Here is an 8,974-nt window from a genome sequence, read left to right as displayed (position 1 = left end):
TCCCCACATCTCGAACCAGAAGGGGGTCTTTTAGCTCTTCACTCTGCAAGGAGCCTTCGGAGGGAGTCGTGCAGCCTCCCAGAAAGGATGGTGCTGGCTGACAGCGTGACTGACAGGCTGCCCTGGCTCAGTTATCACAGTGCTGATGCTGTCCATTCTAAAGGTACAGTACTGTGATAACTGAAGGATGGCAGCCATCTTGCCTTCCGTCCAAGGAGTCCCGTCATGCCCAGGAAGGAAGACCGAAGATGAGGTGGGCATGTGAAACAGTGGCGGGAACCCAGAAACCTGCTTACCCTGTTCCTGTATTGTGTATCTCCTGTAACATAGGGTATGTTATTTCCTGTGTCTTTGCCTTGTTTTGTAACATGGGGGGGATGAGGAGGAGTTGGGTAGTTGCTTGCGTGGCAGGGTGAACGTGGTTGCACTGAGCGGACATGTATTAAGATCTTTCAAACTTTTCAGGTGCTGGTGCTAGATAAGTGTTAAGTGTGAATTAGTATTTCTGAAGAGGTATTCAGAGACATTTGTGCCTTTTTTTTAAAAATATTTTATTTTTAAGTAATCTCTGCACCCAACATGGAGCTTGAACTCACAACCCTGAGATCAAGAGTCACATGCCTCACCCACTGAGCCAGCCAGGTGCCCCCCCCCTCCGTTTTTTGTTTTTTGTTTTTTTTCCTTTCAGTGTACAAAGGTATTTTTATTAAAGTACAGGGACAGGAAGAGCTGCACTGGGATTGTGAGGAGTAATTGATTTGCCATTTTTATAAATGTAAGAGGTAACCTGATTAGCTAGATACTTGCCAACATTAGATGTTCAAAATGAAATTCAGCTTAAACAGGGAGGGAAAAAAAGCCCTGCATGTTGAACAACATTGGTGATATTGCATGAATAAAATTATATCTTTGTGCTTAAGGAATGGATAGGGACACATCATGTTTCAGGAACATAAAAAATAATTTAGAATCTAGTGTTATTCAAAAAAGTAGTTGCTGAATGTCCATATTATTGTTGCTGTCACCTTCACATGAAAATGTAAATTTATTTCTGTCAAGAATTGAGGACCACTCTGACATCTAAAACAAATTGATTTTAGGGAGATAAATCTGTGAATACCAACTCAGCATCAGGTTTGCATAAAAGACTAGGAAATTTAACAGAGCGTGCTGCATCTTTAGCCTGCATCCCACACTAGATGCAGGTTCTGGAACCCCTAAGGAAGCTGTATATGTGGATCAGCAGCAGACGAGAATCAAAGTACACGAACTTACTATGTTTTAGCTCACGGTCTGCTGCAAAGCTCACATAATTTTATATAGCTTAGGCACAGTGCATTAAAGAGACCCCTTAGGTCTTCCCAGGTTCATGTCTGTATTGGGAATCTGACCATCCTCTAGATAGATGACTGGTGTAGGAACCCAAAGCAGTGACCCATATGCTTGCGATAAGAGATGGCAGAGCCTGCTGAGGTCAGGGTGTGCCTACCTCAGGGTGAGAGGAGCCGGGGAAGGAAAAGCCACGTGTGACCCTTCAGTATACAGAGATCTTACCCGCTAATCAGTGCAGCCCAGTGAATGTGTTGGACTTGGGCCAAGTGAATTATCAAGTCCTTCCCTGAGGCAGGAGGAAAAAGGGACCAGAGGTGTGAGCAGAGAGGTAAAGTTTTGCCTTCCCATCCAGAGAGGGTCAGTTTCACCCTTCTTTGTGTAATCCTCAGATGTTTCTGGTCATTGCATTCCTTTGCTGGTTCACACAATTCTCTTTAACCCCTCCTCTCTCCCAAAGAGTGACTGCTTGGCCTTGAATTTTTTTTCCACATGGCATCGACCCCATTATGGCCAGTACCTTCACATGTCCTCATACATTCACAGGTTCTCTAAACTGCGGGCTAGATGATGTTTTTGATTAATTATACGGAGCTGTATATTATACCATTGGTCCTGAAATTCCTTGGGAGTTTTCTGCTTCCTTAAACAGAAAGGGAATTTCTGACAGAAACCCTGGAAGAACTTCTTAAGAAAGGAAAGTTCTGGGATTGGTGAATTCTCAAGTAACTTGAAACATTCCTAATTTTTAGTGTTATAGCAGGTGGAAAAAAGTGCCTCAGGGAGCGATGTGTTGTGCAATCATTGGCTTTGGTGAGGATTTCACCACCTCCTTTCATCTTCCTGTTTTCCCGTTACTAGTTTTATAAAAATTCAGGTTTTATACTTACTGGAGTCTGATGCCAGGATCCACACCCAGCCTGTGGGATGCTGCAGAGCTGAGTGTTGGGTGTAGTTTGGAATCACCCCCGGCACTTCTACAGATGGAGCTGCGCTGGGTCCTGTTTCCTGTCAAGGAAAGCCTGAGGCTTGGTCTGTGGCAAGAGCTCTGGAAGGCTTGCCTAGGCCTGGAGGTCTTTGGCATCTTCAAGGCAGTTCATAGATGTAAGGTGTTCCAACAGGTTAAGTGAAATGTGATGCAGTGAAAATCTGATGGGGTTTTTCCACTGCTTTGATTAAAACATACAATGTTTGGCTGGTGTGTTCATTGCGTTCTTCATTTAGGTATGTAAGAATGGAATTAAGCATAGAAATACTGTACGATCCAGCATTCCATTCCACTTCCAGTTATATACCCAAACGAAGGGATTCAAACAGGTATTGTACACCCAGGTTCATAGCAGCATTATTCACAGTAGTCCAAAGGTAGAAGCAACGGTGGACGGATGGGTAAACAGGAGGCGTATGGGTACAATGGAACATTACTCAGCCTTAAGAAAGAAAATTCAGACATGTGCTGCAACATACCTGTGCTGGATCATACCTTGATGATAGCTAAGTGAAATGAGCTAGACACAAAAGGATAACGATGGTGTGACTCCCCTGATATGAGGTTCTTAGAGTAGTCAAATTCCAGTCTAATGCCAGAAAGTAGAATGGTTGTTGCCCAGGACTGGTGGGGGGTAGGGGGAATTCATGTTTGATGGGTACAGAGTTATTGGGGAAGATTAAAAAATGGAGATGGATGGTGGTGGTTGCACAACAGTGTGAATGCACTTCATGCCGCAGAACTGTATACTTAAGAATAGTTAAAATATGCATTTTATGTATTACCACAATTAAAAAAAAAAGGCATTTCAGGGTAAAAGCACTGTTGCAGCCCACAACAGGAGTGAGTTGATGGCTCTCTTCCTTATTCTTCAGTGTGAAGATAACAGTTTCAAATAATTCAAAATGTTAACGTGTTATTTTCATGTCTTTTTGTGTTTAAACTTCTCTAGTCTGTAGATTGTTAGCATATTTCCAGGGTTTCTGAGATAACTTAGCATAGTTAAAAAAATTTTGTAAAATATAAAGAAACTGAAGCTTAACAGTACTAAAAAAATGGAAAAACGGCCTAAAAGTCAGTGAGGTGATGGGGTACCTCTTGTTGGCTTTACACTTTTTCTGGTGAAATCAGGGTAGCTGGCTGGGTCTCTCTATGCTCCAGTTGTCTCCGCCCATTTCTTTGGAACTGTGGTAAAGATGCAATTGTATGTGCATGTACTGTGTGTCATGAATTATGTACACACAGCTAGCTCTGTGTACATATGTGACCATTTTGATGACTAAAGGAACATTCAAGTGCGGCATATTCTCAAAATGTAGAAAGAACAATGAAAAGAATAGCTCCAGTATCTCATATCTCTAAATAAATCAGACTTTTACATATCCTAATTAGACTTGTAACTCAAACACGACCAGCCTCATTAAAAGGAGTGTTCTAAGCTTGCTGTTGATCACGAAAGAGTTCTATTTGTTACTACATGTCTACATTTGAAAATAAGAGAAGTAAAAGCATGGAGACAAGAAGTAAGGCAGCAGTGATCTTGTCTTAGGGATCATGTTTTATTAGCCGCGAGTGAAAAGCATTTATGGACCATTTCTACTACATCACAAAGCTCCTGCTTGGGGCCATGCTTTGGAAATCAGATGGTAGTTGTAGTCGCTGCCCCCCCCCAATCCCATGCAGTATTTTTGCCTTGATCAGACCATGCAAAATTGGAGCAGGGGCGTGGGCTCTTGACCCCGCCACACCAATTTCAGATACTTAGGTATACCTAATATATTGTTAGCTTTTCTGAATAACCAGGCGATTATAAATGTGTCATTATGGTTGTTTTTTCCAGATCCGTTTGAGACAGCAAGCCTCTTTGTGTTTCTGCTGCTTGTAGAGGCTTTTTCCTCCTAAAAAGTGCTTCCTTAAAACTTTGTATTCATATTTACAAAAATATCCCTGTCATACAGTTCATTCTCACCATTACCTGTTGAGTTAATCTTTTACCACACAAGTTCTCATTAAGCATGAGCAAGACCAAGGGAGGCACCAACACACCTTTCTTCTGTATCTAGAACATGATTGTGAAGATTCCCATTGACCAAGAATGCCAAGTATGACAATGTTCCTGGAACGTTCTCAACTGTAGTTCTTTAAATTGTTTGAAAGGGTTTGGGGTTGTAATACATGCCTCTGATGTAATATATGTTAAAACAATTCACATAATAGAAATGGAATCAAGTTAAGCTGATTATATTTTTATGCATTTGTACTATTACTGTACTTGTGTTTTCCATGAGATGAGGAGATGGGTAGTGCTGTTAAGAAAATGGGAAGATGTGAACAGTTCCAATTTAGTCAGTGGGGAATTCGTTTTCATTTTCTGCTCTTTGTAAATCAAATTCCAGGTGTATTACCTATATTACTTAGACTCCCATTGCTTCATTCCCCCCCCCCCGCTTTNCCTGCCTAGAGCACTTTGTTGCAAGTCCTGAGGCTACATCTGGTCCACAGAAAGGAGTGCTGTACCCACCTATCCACGTCTCCCAGTGTCTGCTCTGGGCATCAGACTGAGGAGCCGTGGTACCTTTGCTCACCCCTTTGTAGATAACACACTATTTTTACTGTAGAGGTTAGATCCTCTAGGAAGGTGGAAATTCTCAAAGTTACATTGATAAAGACTAGATTTCTGGGAAGCTATGTCATTGGGAATATAGACACCTTTTTTTTTTATGGGGAGGATATCAAGGAGTTTTAATTAAAATGTCTGCCAATAAAATGTCTAGACATAAATATTTGTTTCATTATCACTCACTGATACCTGTAAAAAAAAGAAAATCCTGACTTACCTAGCAAGTCTTAAATTATTCTAATATCCTAATACCATAAAATGTGCCACTCTCCAGTAAATTCATCTTGGACTATCTCTTGTGTAATTTATATAGAAAGAATTTTGTTTAAGCAACTGGATCAAATAGAAGAGGCCTTTTTACCTTCTTTGCTTGAGACGAGTCCACGTTCGTTGAGCACCCAGGTGCTCATTTCATGCTAGTGCAAATCAGAAGAGTGTGCCTCAGTTTATAATTGAGGAACCTGAAGAGGCTCATGGCGGTCCCTAAGCCACACAGCTAGCAAGATGTAAGAGGGAGGGTCTGAGTCCAGAACAGGAAAGTATAGGAAATGAAGTTAATGTTAAGTTAATCCAACTTTGCTCTTGAATGTTGTTTAGTAGGTAAGGCTTTGAAAAGGGATTAAACCCAGCATACGTAGAAACACTTTAAAACTTACCACCATGCACATTACCTTCCCCATTCCATTCTTGCCTTCTGATGTTCTCTCAAGCTGTGCAGTGTAATTACCTTTTTAAAATGAAAATTTGATCATGGCACCAAAAGCCCTCTGATGGCTTTCTTTACTCTGGGAACCAAGACTACTGTCCTTAATGTGCCTGGAGGTCCTGGGCAGGCTGGCTTTCACCTACCTCTCTGATTTCATCTTTCGCACCCAGTTGACTGGCTCATTCCTTGGGGAATGAGGTCTCCTCCTGCCTTAGGTGCATTTTCTTCTGCCTGGAATACCCTTGCTATTCACTCCACCTGGTTGTTAGCCTCTGGTTAAATAGTAATTCCTCAGAGACCCCTTTCTTGACACCAAGTATGTCCAGTCTTGTGTCACTCTGTGCTTTTTCTTCAGAGCACTTGTCACAATTACAGGGATATGTGTGGGGTTATGTGTATTTGATATCTCCTTAGACTGGGAGTTCCTTGAGGACAAGGACCATGTCTCTATCCGTTGCTGTGACAGAGCCTGCAATGTGGCTTGCAGTAGAAATCTAAGGTAATGTGATGAGTGGAGTCTTTCCTGTTTTCTAAGAAGAGGTGAAAAGAGCTCACAGCTAAAAGCAAAAGTGTTGAAAATCCCCACTTTTGACATTTAGATTCTTAATCCATTTTGATTTTATTTGTGTGCATGGTGTTACAAAGTAGTCCAGTTTCATTCTTTTTCTTGTAGCTATCCAGTTTTCCAACTAATGTAATAACATTGTGTAACCACTAAAACAACAAAAAATTCAGGCTTACAAAACAACAACAGCCCACTTTTCTATGGTCAGAGGCCTGCAGCTCTGTGGCCAGCACTTTCCTGCAGAGCTTTTTCAAAAGGTCATTTCAGCAGAACCAATTCTTGAATTGCATTCATCCCTCACACCCATGTAAAAGGGCTAGAAGAGGGAGAGAGGTCAACTTTTGGGGGAACCTCCCTCAGAGAAGGGTGCATTCAACTTGGAGATCATCATTTGTCTGAAAATTGGTGAGCGTTATCCCAGAAGGAAGCCTTCATGCCCAGACTCTGCAAAGCTAAGGGGTGGAGAAAGGAAAGGGGGAGGACATATTAGATGGGACATGGATGTGAGGTTTCTTGGACACTATGGTCTCAAGTGAATCCACAGAAAGTGGCTGGGAACTTAAGCTTTCTAGCTAGTGCCTAACAGGAGAGCACTCCTCACAACGTCTGAGGGGAACCCTGGCAGTGCCTCTCAAGAAAGAGTTCACAGATGTGTTCCACCCAGGAGCGAGCCAGGGTGTGGATAGTATCCCAAAGCGCAGGCCTCTAGCCAGGCAGAAAATTCACCCCTCACCAAGGGTGTGTGTGCGGGAAGTCACTTCGGGATTCCCCTTTGAACTTCATGAAGAGGCAAGCCAGCATTCAGGTGGAGCTTTTTTGAAAGCTATCATTTCCTCAGAACCAGCTCTCAAATTCATTGTGGAAAGTAATGAAGCAACCGAAGAGTCAGCTCAGGGAGAAGGTGGGGGTGCAGGTGAGAGAGACCACCTCACTCCTCCATCCCACATCCCTAGAACATCAAGACCTGTGTCACCTGGAGAGAGCGACAGAGCCTCGTACCAACACCAGGGTAAGGTTACCAAACGAAGCACTTGGCTACTCAGAGTGGGAGGCCAATTGGAGATGTTCTTACTAAAGAGGAAAGGGGAGGTGATACAGAGCACAACAGAAGTCATTGGAAATAATTTCATGCTTTATTCTTCAACAGAGTTGCAATTCTCAAGTTAAAATGATTCATTAAAAGAATAAAAGGACTATAAAATCCCCTCTCACAGAGAAGGCTGCATGTCAGTATTCCTCTCCTACGCAGTCTCTCACCTGCTGCTTCTAACACGTGAACTAGTGGAAATACCAGTGCAGTCCTAACACTTCTGGTGGCGTGTGGACGCCCACGACTGCCCCTTCTTCTCCAGAAGCAAGGAGGCCAGTTAGCCAGACAGCAAGATCCAATAGGGAAATTTGCTCACAATCATCTGTCAATTTGCCTAAAGGAAACTTGCAGGAAGGCAAGAGTTTTCCAGTGATGCCTCTAGGTTACTATCCAGGGGTGTGAGACCCAGACAATAGATTCACTAAGAATATCCCATTGTAAGGTTGGGGGGGGGTGTTGGGTGAAACAGATAAAGGGGATGAAGTACACATATCTTGATGAACACTAAGACATGCATGGTTGAATCATCATGTTGTAAACCTGAAACTAATATAACTCTGTAATTGTACTTGAATTAAAAATGTTTTAAAAAGAGTATCCCAGTGTAGAATCAGCTGGCTTCAACAAAAGCAAAGACTGATGCACACGCCTTTAATAATGTCAGTGCTGTCCGGAAATTAAGTTGTGGATGACCGACAGGGACCTGACTTACTTGTCAGCCCTACCATCGAGGACAGGAACCCTAGAGATCATTTTCAAGCTGTAGGTTTGAAATCAAATATGTCTTGAGCAGCGTTTAAAAAAAAACAAGAATCAGAATACATAGCATGTGGTAAGGATACTACTACATGAAACTTGGCAGTCGTGTGTGTGGGTTTGTGCACTGGGACATAGTGCATTTTTTTTCACTATGGGTTTCAGTTAAATTCACAAGTCACAGGTTAAGATGGTAGACTGTAGATCATCTCATGTATTTTACATTTTGGACTAATGCTCAGCACGGTGAAGACACTTGTCAAAGGTCAGTAGCAACAGAGTAGGAACTCAGACACCATCTCAGTCCTCTAGTTAATGTGTCCCCTCATCGCACCAGCCTGGAGAGAACAGCAGTAGCTCATATTTAGTGATTACTATGCGCCAACCACTGCACTTAAATATTTCATAGGGAAAGTTGGCTTTATGTTTCATTTCAAATAAAGTGTGCGTGGCTCACCAGTAAGAGATCAGTGTTGCAATCCACAGCTAGATAAAATACAGAAGTTGTGAATAAATATTTAAAGTTTTCTCAGTGTGGCAGAGTAATTTTATGACTGTTGAATCTAGCAATAAAACATTGGCTTGCACTTTGTCTTTAAATTTTTTCCTAACAATTATTTTTTACTGTATTTTATGAAAATTATCACTCCATGGTGGATTGGAAATAAGAACAAACTGGTCTTTCACCACAGATTGAGAAGCACTGGCTTAGACCCAGCAAACCCCACACGTTTGTCCCTCTTTATTCCTTTTGAAGTACCAGGAGATCACAGCGACCCCTGGAAGGGGCAGATTGCAGGATGCATGGCTCCCATCAGCAGAGAAGGGGTTACTGTGCTATAGGAGTGAATGGAGGACTTCCAATTCTAGAAATAGCCCTCTTGTCTTGGGGATGGCTAGTAGAAAAAGTACTAACACCA

Source organism: Ailuropoda melanoleuca, chromosome 2, assembly GCF_002007445.2.
Source record: "Ailuropoda melanoleuca isolate Jingjing chromosome 2, ASM200744v2, whole genome shotgun sequence".
Taxonomy (NCBI): Eukaryota; Metazoa; Chordata; class Mammalia; order Carnivora; family Ursidae; genus Ailuropoda; species Ailuropoda melanoleuca.
The sequence above is the reverse complement of the archived record's forward strand: the minus strand, read 5'-3'. Positions refer to the sequence as shown.